The following is a 13,426-nucleotide window of genomic DNA, read 5'->3' as shown; positions in this document are numbered from 1 at the left end:
CAATTTTCTGGAATATTTTTTGGTAGAGTTACTATTAATTTTTTTTTTCTTAAAAGTTTGGTAGGATTCACCAAGGAAACTATATGGAGCTGGAGCAAATTTTGTGGGAATGTTTTTCACTGTAAATTAATTCTTAATGAATATAGGGCTATTCAAGTTATCCATCTCTTCTTGAATACTTCTGGTAATTTGTTTTTTGGGAATTTGTCCATTTCATATAATTAGTTGAATTTACTGGGATAAAATTTTTCATAGTATCTGTTTTTTATCCTTAATATATGTGGGATGGTAGGTTTTTGAAAGAAAAAAAATAAAGAGGGATTTCGTGGCTGGGGCAAATTCTCGGAACAGTATGGTTGGTTGTTGTTATTAGTCACCCAGATGTGTGTGACTCTTCAGACCCCCCCTGGACTCTAGCCCAGCAGGGTCCTCTGTCCTTGGGATTTCCTAGGCAAGAATACTGGAGTGAGTTGCCATTTCCTTCTCCAAGGGATCTTTCCAACCCAGGGATTAAACCCACATCTCCTGCATTGCAAGCAGATTCTTTACCACTGGGCCACCTGGGAAGCCAGAACAATATATTGGAGACTGGGAATTTTTTTATAAGGAGATGTCTCAATAATTTCAGCATTCCCCTAAGAAGGGGATTTTAAGAAAATAATCAAATTTATAAGATCCATGTTGCACAAAAAGTCAGAAATGACTGAGCGACTCACTTTCACATGTTGAATTAAATTCAATGAAATTTATAATAGTTTCCATAAGCTTTTTAATTTTTAGCATTTTTTATTTGTTTAATTACTAAGGCTAAAACTGTATTAGATTTAAAAATTGACTATTTATAGTAAAGTGTATAAAAGTGTAAAAACATATCTTTAAACACAATTTTAAAATGTAGCAATAGAAAGAATTAAAAAAACAGGCAAACAAAAAATCTTATCCATACCTGAAACTCACTGATTCCAATAGAATGTCTTCCCAGAATCCAATTAACTGACACAGTCTGATGCAGCAGTCAGAAAATTATTAGTTTGAATAAGGAAAATATGTATTCACTGTTTGCTTGAATGAATTGTTCAATATTCATGTTTACTTCTTTTATCTCACCTGCAAAGCTGATGAGAGTTTTTGGATTTGCATAAGACTTGCATTTCCATGTTTGGCAATTTTAAGTAACCCAAGTTTCTATCAAACTTGGGTGAGAAGTAGGGTACATAATCTCTGTGACATAAACCTTGTTTAGAAATGCTGGTTTTTGTTTAAACAAAAAACTGGGGTAACAGGATCAAGCTTGAAATCAGTGCTTTGAAATACACTTGATTATCAATTATATTTTCTCCTCAACCACAAATTCATTGCTGAGCTGTTTATAACACTGAACAATTGTTAATGTTCAGAAATTTTGCTAGATGGTTGTTAACCATAGTAATTTTTAAATGTTCAATTATAAGAATCTACAGGAGACAGGGATCAAGACCATCCCCAAGAAAAATAAATGCAAAAAAGCAAAATGACTGTCTGAGGAGGCCTTACAAATAGCTGTGAAAAGAAGAGAAGCAGAAAGCAAAGGAGAAAAGGAAAGATATACCCACTTGAATGCAGAGTTCCAAAGAATAGTTAGGAGAGATAAGAAAGCCTTCTTCAGTGATCAGTGCAAAGAAATAGAGGAAAACAGTAGAATGGGAAAGATTAGAGATCTCTTCAAGAAAATTAGAGATACCAAGGGAACATTTCATGCAAAGATGGGCTCAATAAAGGACAGAAATGGTATGGACCTAACAGAAGCTGAAGATATTAAGAAGAGGTGGCAAGAATACACAGAAGACTGTACAAAAAAGATCTTCACGATCCAGATAATCACAATGGTGTGATCACCAGCCAGACTTCCTGGAATAAGAAGTCAAGTGGGCCTTAGGAAGCATCACTATGGACACAGCTAGTGGAGGTGATGGAATTCCAGTTGAGCTATTTCAAATCCTAAAAGATGATGCTGTGAAAGTGCCGCAGTCAATATGCCAGCAAACTTGGAAAACTTAGCAGTGGCCACAGAACTGGAAAATGTCAGTTTTCATTCCAATCCCAAAGAAAAGCTATGCCAAAGAATGTTCAAACTACCACACAATTGCACTCATCTCACAAAATAGCAAAGTAATGCTCAAAATTCTCCAAGCCAGGCTTCAACAATACGTGAGCCATGAACTTCCCGATGTTCAAGCTGGTTTTAGAAGAGGCAGAGGAACCAGAGATCAAATTGCCAACATCTGCTGGATCATCGAAAAAGCAAGAGAGTTCCAGAAAAACATCTATTTCTGCTTTATTGACTATGCCAAAGCCTTTGACTGTGTGGATCACAATAAACTGTGGAAAATTCTGAAAGAGATGGGAATACCAGACCACCTGATGTGCCTCTTGAGAAATCTATATGCAGGTCAGGAAGCAACAGTTAGAACCAGACATGGAACAACAGACTGGTTCCAAATAGGAAAAGGAGTATGTCAAGGCTGTATATTGTCACCCTGCTTATTTAACTTATATGCAGAGTACATCATGAGAAACGCTGGACTGGAGGAAGCGCAAGCTGGAATCAAGATTGCTGGGAGAAATATCAAATATGCAGATGACACCTTATGGCAGAAAGTGAAGAACTAAAAAGCCTCTTGATGAAAGTGAAAGAGGAGAGTGAAAAAGTTAGCTTAAAGCTCAGCGTTCAGAAAACTAAGATCACGACATCTGGTCGCATCGCTTCATGGCAAATAGATGGGGAAACAGTGGCTGACTTTATTTTGGGGAGCTCCAAAATCACTACAGATGGTGACTGCAGCCATGAAATTATAAAACACTTACTCCTTGGGAGGAAAGTTATGACCAAACTAGATAGCATATTAAAAAGCAGAGACATTAATTTACCAACAAAGGTCTGTCTCATCAAGGCTATGTTTTTTCCAGTGGTCATGTATGGATACAACAGTTGGACTATAAAGAAAGCTGAGCACTGAAGAGTTGATGCTTTTGTACTGTGGTGTTGGAGAAGACTCTTGAGAGTCCCTTGGACTGCAAGGAGATCCAACCAGTCCATCCTAAAGGAGATCAGTCCTGGGTGTTCATTGGAAGGACTGATGTTGAAGCTGAAACTCCAATACTTTGGCCACTTGATGTGAAGAGCTGACTCATTGGAAAAGACCCTGATGATGGGAAAGATTGAAAGCAGGAGAAGGGGATGAAAGAGGATGAGATGGTTGGATGGCATCACCATCTCAATGGAGATGAGTTTGAGTAGACTCTGGGAGTTGGCAATGGATAGGGAGACCTGGAGTGCTTTGGTCCATGGAGTCATGAAAAGTTGAACACAACTGAGCAATTGAACTGAACTGAATTGAACAATAAAATTATATTAAGAACAGAGGTAATGAATACACAAAGTTCATCACTTTCTAAATTTTTTTACTGCATTTTAACAATTGCTTTTGCAGTTACTTACATCTATTGTAACTGTATGTTGAAAATAGCATATGATGTGTGCTACTGAAAGTCTTCTTACAATTCAGCGTTCAGTGATATCACATTGGTAGATTGAAATCAGTTTTGGAATGTATATGTACATCATGGAATCTGATAACTACTATAACACAAGTTTTGATTTATTGTTCTACTGTTTATTGAGACAGAAAAATTTTAGAGAAAACAATACAGATTCAATTGAAATGAGTATGATTCTTATAGTGAAAACAATGTGAATAAATATTGTATCATGAGTAAATATTCTTCCAGCATTTGAAAACAATTATCCAACGCAGCAAAGAAGTTTCTCACATCATTGGTAAATGAATAAAGTTCAGACATACTCTTTGTTGTTTCACTTTGATTTCCTTGTTAGGGTAAATTAAAATATGAATAACATCCATATTGGAACTATACATGGCTGTCAGTTAAAACCATATTTTAATTGGTTAGACAAACCATATTGTCGATGGATACAAGAGTTTGGCAAAAGTCAGCAAAAGTATCTCGTAAGAAGCAACTACTTATACAGAATTTATAGGAAAAAAAGTATATATTTCATGAGTATTCATAAGTTATGTACTTCATATCAACAAAATTAGATATATTTTTTAAAAAAAATAGGAGGGAGGAGCCAAGATGGCAGAGGAGTAGGACGGGGAGATCGCTTTCTCTCCTACAAATTCATAAAAAGAATAACTGAACACAGAGCAAACTTCGCGAAACAACTTCTGATCGCTAGCTGAGGTCATCAGGCGCCCAGAAAAGCAGCCCATTGTCTTCGAAAGGAGGTAGGACAAAATATAAAAGATAAAAAGTGAGACAAAAGAGCTAAGGACGGAGATCCGTCCAGGGAACTCTTAGGCGGCATTGCTTGGGGTAGGGTCCGGGCCTGAGTGCCCTGAGGACAATCGGAGGGAGCTTCTGTGAGTTGCCAACTTGAACTGTGGGAGACCAAAAGAGAGAGAGTAAATTAACCGGCCCGAACACACTGCCGGCCGCTCGCAGAACAAAGAGACCGAGAGGGTCCAGAGAGGAGCTCGCAGGCTGTGGACCGGCCCAGCCCCGCCGGAGGCAGGAGGCAGGGGGGAGGGGAAGGTCGCGGCGAGACACAGGGCGCAGGCACCCGACCGGCGCGGGCGGGGACTGGGGCTGGGGACGCGGAGGGCAGAAGGCGCGCGCACCCGACTGGCGCCAGCGGAAACTGAGACTGGGTCCGCGGAAGGGAGGGGGCGCGCCACACCTGAGGAGAGTGCGCCCACCAAGCTCCTGGCTGCCTGGACCGCTCTGACGGGGAAGGCACAGAGAGCAGGCGCAGCTTTTCCTTCCGCGCTTTTGTGGAACACCCGAGGGCTGGAACCTCGCGCAGCGCGGGGCGCGCTCCATATAGAACAGCCGGGAGCCTGAGCAGCACAGACGGAGAAAGCAGCGTCAGCCCCTCCCGGCAGCCCCAGCCCATCCCCGCGGCGCAAGCCCGTCCCCGCGGCGCAAGCCCCTCCCTGTGCCGCAGAGCAACGGAACTAGCTACCTGAATAAGAGTCCACCTCCGCCCGCCTGTGTCAGGGCGGAAATGAGGCTCTGAAGAGACCGGCAAACAGAAGCCAAATAAACAAAGGGAACCGCTTCAGAAGGGACTGGTGCAACAGATTAAAATCCCTCTAGGAAACACTGACTACACTGGAGGGGCCTGTAGATATTGAGAAGCGTAAGCTGGAACGAGGAGCGATCTGAAACTGAGCCGAACCCACACTGACCGCAACAGCTCCAGAGAAACTCCTAGATATAATTTTACTTTTTTCTCTCTTTTTTTTATTTTTTTTAATTTTTTTTCTTTTTTTCTTTTTTTTCTTTTTTCTTTCTTCTCTTTTATTTTCCTTTAAAATCCCCTATTACTCCCCCATTACTCCTTAACTTTCATTTCCATAGACTTTTACGATTTTTTAATTAGGGGGGAAAAAAAAAAATTTTTTTTTCTTTCTTTCTTTTTTTTTTTTTTTTTTTTCTTTCTTTTTTTTTCTTTTTTCTTCTTTTTTTTCTTTCCTTTTTCTCTTCTATTTTCTATTTTTCTTTTTCTCTTATTTCTTTTAAAGTCCTCTAGTACTCCTCTACTACTCCTTAATTTTCATTTTCAATACACTATAACCTTACAAAAAAAAAAAAAGAAGAGAAGCCCTATTTTTAAACCGAAGATTATTCTCTCCCAATCTTGACTCTCTGTTTTCTACCTCAGAACACCTCTATTTCCTCCTTTCCCCTTCTCTTCCCAATCCAACTCTGTGAATCTTTGTAGGTGACTGGGCTACGGAGAACACTCTGGGAACAGACAGCTGCATAGATCTGTCTCTCTCCTCTTGAGTCCCCCTTTTTCTCCTCCTGCTCATCTCTATCTCCCTCCTCCCTCTCCTCTTCTTCATGTAACTCTGTGAACCTCTCTGGGTGTCCCTAACGGGGGAGAATCTTTTAGCCATTAACCTAGAAGTTTTCTTATCAGGGCTGTATAGTTGGAGAAGTCCTGAGACTACAGGAAGAATAAAACTGAAATCTAGAGGCAGGAGACTTAAGCCCAAAACCTGAGAACACCAGAAAACTCCTGACTACATGGAACTTTAAGTAATAAGTGACTGTCCAAAAGCCTTCATACCTACACTGAAACCAACCACCACCCAAGAGCCAATAAGTTTTAGAGCAAGACATACCACGCAAATTCTCCAGCAACGCAGGAACATAGCCCTGAACATCAACATACAGGCTGCCCAAGGTCACACCTAACACATAGACCCATCTCAAAACTCATTACTGGGCACTCCATTGCTCTCCAAAGAGAAGAAATCAAGTTCCACGCACCAGAACACTGACGCACGCTTCCCTAACCAGGAAATCTTGACAAGCCAATCGTCTAACCCCACCCACTGGGTTAATCCTCCACAACAAAAAGGAACCACAGACCTCCAGAATACGGAAAGCCCACTCCAGACACAGCAATCTAAACAAGATGAAAAGGCAGAGAAATACCCAACAGGTAAAGGAACATGAAAAATGCCCACCAAGTCAAACAAAAGAGGAGGAGATAGGGAATCTACCTGAAAAAGAATTTAGAATAATGATAATAAAAATGATCCAAAATCTTGAAAACAAAATGGAGTTACAGATAAATAGCCTGGAAACAAAGATTGAAAAGATCCAAGAACTGTTTAATAAAGACCTAGAAGAAATAAAAAAGAGTCAATTAAAAATGAATAATGCAATGAATGAGATCAAAAACACTTTGGAGGGAACCAAGAGTAGAATAACGGAGGCAGAAGATAGGATAAGTGAGGTAGGAGATAAAATGGTGGAAATAAATGAAGCAGAGAGGAAAAAAGAAAAAAGGATCAAAAGAAATGAGGACAACCTCAGGGACCTCTGGGACACTGTGAAACGCCCCAACATTCGAATCATAGGAGTTCCAGAAGAAGAAGACAAAAAGAAAGGCCATGAGAAAATACTCGAGGAGATAATAGCTGAAAACTTCCCTAAAATGGGGAAGGAAATAGCCACCCAAGTCCAAGAAACCCAGAGAGTCCCAAACAGGATAAACCCAAGGCGAAACACCCCAAGACACATATTAATCAAATTAACAAAGATCAAACACAAAGAACAAATATTAAAAGCAGCAAGGGAAAAACAACAAATAACACACAAAGGGATTCCCATAAGGATAACAGCTGACCTATCAATAGAAACCCTCCAGGCCAGAAGGGAATGGCAGGACATACTGAAAGTAATGAAAGAGAATAACCTACAACCTAGATTACTGTATCCAGCAAGGATCTCATTCAGATATGAAGGAGAACTCAAAAGCTTTACAGATAAGCAAAAGCTGAGAGAATTCAGCACCACCAAACCAGCTCTTCAACAAATGCTAAAGGATCTTCTCTAGACAGGAAATGCAGAAAGGTTGTATAAACGTGAACCCAAAACAACAAAGTAAATGGCAACGGGACCACACCTATCAATAATTACCCTAAATGTAAATGGGTTGAATGCCCCAACCAAAAGACAAAGATTGGCTGAATGGATACAAAAACAAGACCCCTATATATGCTGTCTACAAGAGACCCACCTCAAAACAACAGACACATACAGACTAAAAGTGAAGGGCTGGAAAAAAATATTTCATGCAAACGGAGACCAAAAGAAAGCAGGAGTCGCAATACTCATATCAGATAAAATAGACTTTCAAATAAAGGATGTGAAAAGAGACAAAGAAGGACACTACATAATGATCAAAGGATCAATCCAAGAAGAAGATATAACAATTATAAATATATATGCACCCAACATAGGAGCACCGCAATATGTGCGGCAAACACTAACGAGTATGAAAGAGGAAATTAATAGTAACACAATAATAGTGGGAGACTTTAATACCCCACTCACAACTATGGATAGATCAACTAAACAGAAAATTAACAAGGAAACACAAACCTTAAATGACACAATGGACCAGCTAGACCTAATTGATATCTATAGGACATTTCACCCCAAAACAATCAACTTCACCTTTTTCTCAAGTGCACACGGAACATTCTCCAGAATAGATCACATCCTGGGCCATAAATCTGGTCTTGGAAAATTCAAAAAAATTGAAATCATTCCAGTCATCTTTTCTGACCACAGTGCAGTAAGATTAGATCTCAATTACAGGAAAAAAATTGTTAAAACTTCAAACATATGGAGGCTAAATAACACGCTTCTGAATAACCAACAAATCATACAAGAAATCAAAAAAGAAATCAAAATATGTATAGAAATGAATGAAAATGAAAACACAACAACCCAAAACCTATGGGACACTGTAAAAGCAGTGCTAAGGGGAAGGTTCATAGCATTACAGGCTTACATCAAGAAACAGGAAAAAAACCAAATAAATAACCTAACTCTACACCTAAAGCAATTAGAGAAGGAAGAAATGAAGAACCCCAGAGTTAGCAGAAGGAAAGAAATCTTAAAAATTAGGGCAGAAATAAATGCAAAAGAAACTAAAGAGACCATAGCAAAAATCAACAAAGCTAAAAGCTGGTTTTTTGAAAAAATAAAATTGACAAACCATTAGCAAGACTCATTAAGAAACAAAGGGAGAAGAACCAAATCAACAAAATTAGAAATGAAAATGGAGAGATCACAACAGACAACACTGAAATACAAAGGATCATAAGAGACTACTACCAGCAGCTCTATGCCAATAAAATGGACAACTTGGATGAAATGGACAAATTCTTAGAAAAGTATAACTTTCCAAAACTGAACCAGGAAGAAATAGAAGATCTTAACAGAACCATCACAAGCAAGGAAATCGAAACTGTAATCAAAAATCTGCCAGCAAACAAAAGCCCGGGACCAGATGGCTTCACAGCTGAATTCTACCAAAAATTTAGAGAAGAGCTAACACCTATCTTACTCAAACTCTTCCAGAAAATTGCAGATGAAGGTAAGCTTCCAAATTCATTCTATGAGGCCACCATCACCCTAATTCCAAAACCAGACAAAGATGCCACAAAAAAAGAAAACTACAGGCCAATATCACTGATGAATATAGATGCAAAAATCCTTAACAAAATTTTAGCAAACAGAATCCAACAACATATTAAAAAAATCATACACCACGACCAAGTGGGCTTTATCCCAGGAATGCAAGGATTCTTTAATATCTGCAAATCAATCAATGTAATACACCACATTAACAAATTGAAAGATAAAAACCATATGATTATCTCAATAGATGCAGAGAAAGCCTTTGACAAAATTCAACACTCATTTATGATTAAAACTCTCCAAAAAGCAGGAATAGAAGGAACATACCTCAACATAATAAAAGCTATATATGACAAACCCACAGCAAGCATCACCCTCAATGGTGAAAAATTGAAGGCATTTCCCCTGAAATCAGGAACAAGACAAGGGTGCCCACTCTCACCACTACTATTCAACATAGTGTTGGAAGTTTTGGCCACAGCAATCAGAGCAGAAAAAGAAGTAAAAGGAATCCAGATAGGAAAAGAAGAAGTAAAACTCTCACTCTTTGCAGATGACATGATCCTCTATATAGAAAACCCTAAAGACTCTACCAGAAAATTACTAGAGCTAATCAATGAATATAGTAAAGTTGCAGGATATAAAATTAACACACAGAAATCCCTTGCATTCCTATATACTAACAATGAAAAAACAGAAAGAGAAATTAAGGAAACAATACCATTCATCATTGCAACAAAAAGAATAAAATACTTAGGAGTATATCTACCTAAAGAAACAAAAGACCTATACATAGAAAACTATAAAACACTGATGAAAGAAATCAAAGAGGACACAAACAGATGGAGAAACATACCGTGTTCATGGATTGGAAGAATCAATATTGTCAAAATGGCTATTCTACCCAAAGCAATCTATAGATTCAATGCAATCCCTATCAAGCTACCAACGGTATTTTTCACAGAACTAGAACAAATAATTTCACAATTTGTATGGAAATACAAAAAACCTCGAATAGCCAAAGTAATCTTGAGAAAGAAGAATGGAACTGGAGGAATCAACCTGCCTGACTTCAGACTCTACTACAAAGCCACAGTCATCAAGACAGTATGGTACTGGCACAAAGACAGAAATATAGATCAATGGAACAGAATAGAAAGCCCAGAGATAAATCCACGGACCTATGGACACCTTATCTTTGACAAAGGAGGCAAGGATATACAATGGAAAAAAGACAACCTCTTTAACAAGTGGTGCTGGGAAAACTGGTCAACCACTTGTAAAAGAATGAAACTAGAACACTTTCTAACACCATACACAAAAATAAACTCAAAATGGATTAAAGATCTAAATGTCAGACCAGAAACTATAAAACTCCTAGAGGAGAACATAGGCAAAACACTCTCCGACATAAATCACAGCAAGATCCTCTATGACCCACCTCCCAGAATATTGGAAATAAAAGCAAAACTAAACAAATGGGACCTAATGAAACTTAAAAGCTTTTGCACAACAAAGGAAACTATAAGTAAGGTGAAAAGACAGCCCTCAGATTGGGAGAAAATAATAGCAAATGAAGAAACAGACAAAGGATTAATTTCAAAAATATACAAGCAACTCCTGAAGCTCAATTCCAGAAAAATAAATGACCCAATCAAAAAATGGGCCAAAGAACTAAACAGACATTTCTCCAAAGAAGACATACAGATGGCTAACAAACACATGAAAAGATGCTCAACATCACTCATTATTAGAGAAATACAAATCAAAACCACAATGAGGTACCATAACACGCCAGTCAGGATGGCTGCTATCCAAAAGTCTACAAGCAATAAATGCTGGAGAGGGTGTGGAGAAAAGGGAACCCTCTTACACTGCTGGTGGGAATGCAAACTAGTACAGCCGCTATGGAAAACAGTGTGGAGATTCCTTAAAAAACTGGAAATAGAACTGCCATATGACCCAGCAATCCCACTTCTGGGCATACACACTGAGGAAACCAGATCTGAAAGAGACACGTGCACCCCAATGTTCATCGCAGCACTGTTTATGATAGCCAGGACATGGAAGCAACCTAGATGCCCATCAGCAGATGAATGGATAAGGAAGCTGTGGTACATATACACCATGGAATATTACTCAGCCATTAAAAAGAATTCATTTGAACCAGTCCTAATGAGATGGATGAAGCTGGAGCCCATTATACAGAGTGAAGTAAGCCAGAAAGATAAAGAACATTACAGCATACTAACACATATATATGGAATTTAGAAAGGTGATAACGATAACCCTATATGCAAAACAGAAAAAGAGACACAGAAATACAGAACAGACTTTTGAACTCTGTGGGAGAAGGTGAGGGTGGGATATTTCAAAAGAACAGCATGTATACTATCTATGGTGAAACAGATCACCAGCCCAGGTGGGATGCATGAGACAAGTGCTCGGGCCTGGTGCACTGGGAAGACCCAGAGGAATCGGGTGGAGAGGGAGGTGGGAGGGGGGATCGGAATTGGGAATACATGTAAATCCATGGCTGATTCATATCAATGTATAACAAACCCACTGGGAAAAAAATAATAATAATAATAATAAATAAAATAAAATAAAGCAAAAAGATACGTGCAAAAAATAAATAAATAAACAAAGGTGGCATTTCACATCAAAAAAAAAAAAAATAGTTGTTAAACATCACACTGTCCAAATTTCTAATGTTTATGGGTCAATCAATGCAGATAAACCTCGTCTTTTCTATATTCTCTGGTGATTTGGAGAATCTCTGTCTGATCTTTCAGAGAACAGAAGATTGCAAGACAAAGTGAGTTGCAGTTAAAAAAAAAAAGAGTTGAAGTTATTGTGGTTTTCTGGCTAATATTATCTGAACTGATGCAGTTATACTGAGTTATTATCTGAGAATAATTAGTGACACTGACCAGGCCAGGGTAATTCCAAGCAACTCTGAATCACAGAGTTCATTCATGCACAAGGCAATTATTGACCCTGCAATTATCACTGTGCCCTGAGCATAAGTGGAGGAAAGTTCTGCATCTTTGCATTTTGTTTACAATAAAAGAATAGTTGTTGCTTCAGAAACAGTGACTAACAGTGGTGAAACATTGTATAATTAAAGGATAGTGGTGATTCTTGATTTATGCTCATGTCATGACATTGTACTTGCTACTGAGGCAGCAGGGTCTTTCTTTCTTTTTTTTTTTCTACTTCCAAATGTGAAAAGACATGTGTTTCTATGGATTTCAACTGCCACTGAAAAATGTAAGCCCCATGCCCATACATGCAGAGTGAAGAAGAGAGCTCTCACTGGCTTCAGGAAGCAAATAGGCCATGCCCCTGTTGGAGGCAGAGAATCATTAAAACACCCAAAGAAAGGGAGGAACTACAGCCTAGGGTTTGTCTACAATCAGAGCCTACTTAGGAAAGTACCTCCGCTGATCTCTGGACTTGCAACCAGTTCTGTAAGTAACCTTTAGCATCTGCCGTTATAAAATATAACAGAAGCTTTTTAAGTTGAAACTTTTTAAGCTTCAACTGGAGTTGAAGTCTACATGCCAAAATGGGAGTAGGCTTAGCAACACAGGGTTTGGAGGTCTTTTGGTTTGGTTGGTGTGTGCGTGCGTGCTCAGTCATGTCCAACTCTTTGCAACCTCATGGACTATAGCCCACCAGGCTCCTCTGTACTTGGGATTCTCCAGGCAAGAATACTGGAGTGGGTTGTCATTTCCTTCTCCAGGGGATGTTTCAGATCCAGGGATCGAACTCTCTGGCATCTCTTGTATTACAGGTGGGTTCTTTATCACTGAGCCATGACATTGATTAGTTTTCTCTTATGTTTAGAACTCTGAGATCTGGTTCAACATTTTCCAATGGCTAAGCTACTCTTTATTACATGTATGATTTTTTGGGAGGGGGAGTTATTTATTCTATTTGAGTTGTAGTCTTTTCAATTTTAAAACAGAAATGAGAAACTGTCCCTCAGGGGTTTTGTCCAAGTACCTGGCCCAGGGCTCACCACAAAGCAGATTCTCTTTTAAAGATAATTTGGTTGTACCAAGTTTTCACTGTGGCATGCAGGGTCTAGTTCCTTGACCAGGGATTGAACCCAGTCCCCATGCTTTGAGAGCCCAGAGTCTCATCTACTGGACCACTGGAGAAGTTTCACAAAGTAGATTCTTAAAAGGATTTCATGTCTTACTTTCTTCCTTCCTCTGCCTCCTAGCCTTCTTGTCCAGCCCCTTTCCTTCTATCCCAAGTTCTTTACTATATAAATTATTATGATTGTAGTAATAACTACAAGCTTTTTCAGGTCAAGCTCCATTGTAGTCCCATAAGAGACACATGCCTGAATTGTTAACTGACCACTGGGAAGAAAATGTCCTAGTGGGACCCTGGCCAGCAG

Source organism: Cervus elaphus, chromosome 11 (genome assembly GCF_910594005.1).
Source record: "Cervus elaphus chromosome 11, mCerEla1.1, whole genome shotgun sequence".
Taxonomy (NCBI): domain Eukaryota; kingdom Metazoa; phylum Chordata; class Mammalia; order Artiodactyla; family Cervidae; genus Cervus; species Cervus elaphus.
The sequence above is the reverse complement of the archived record's forward strand: the minus strand, read 5'-3'. Positions refer to the sequence as shown.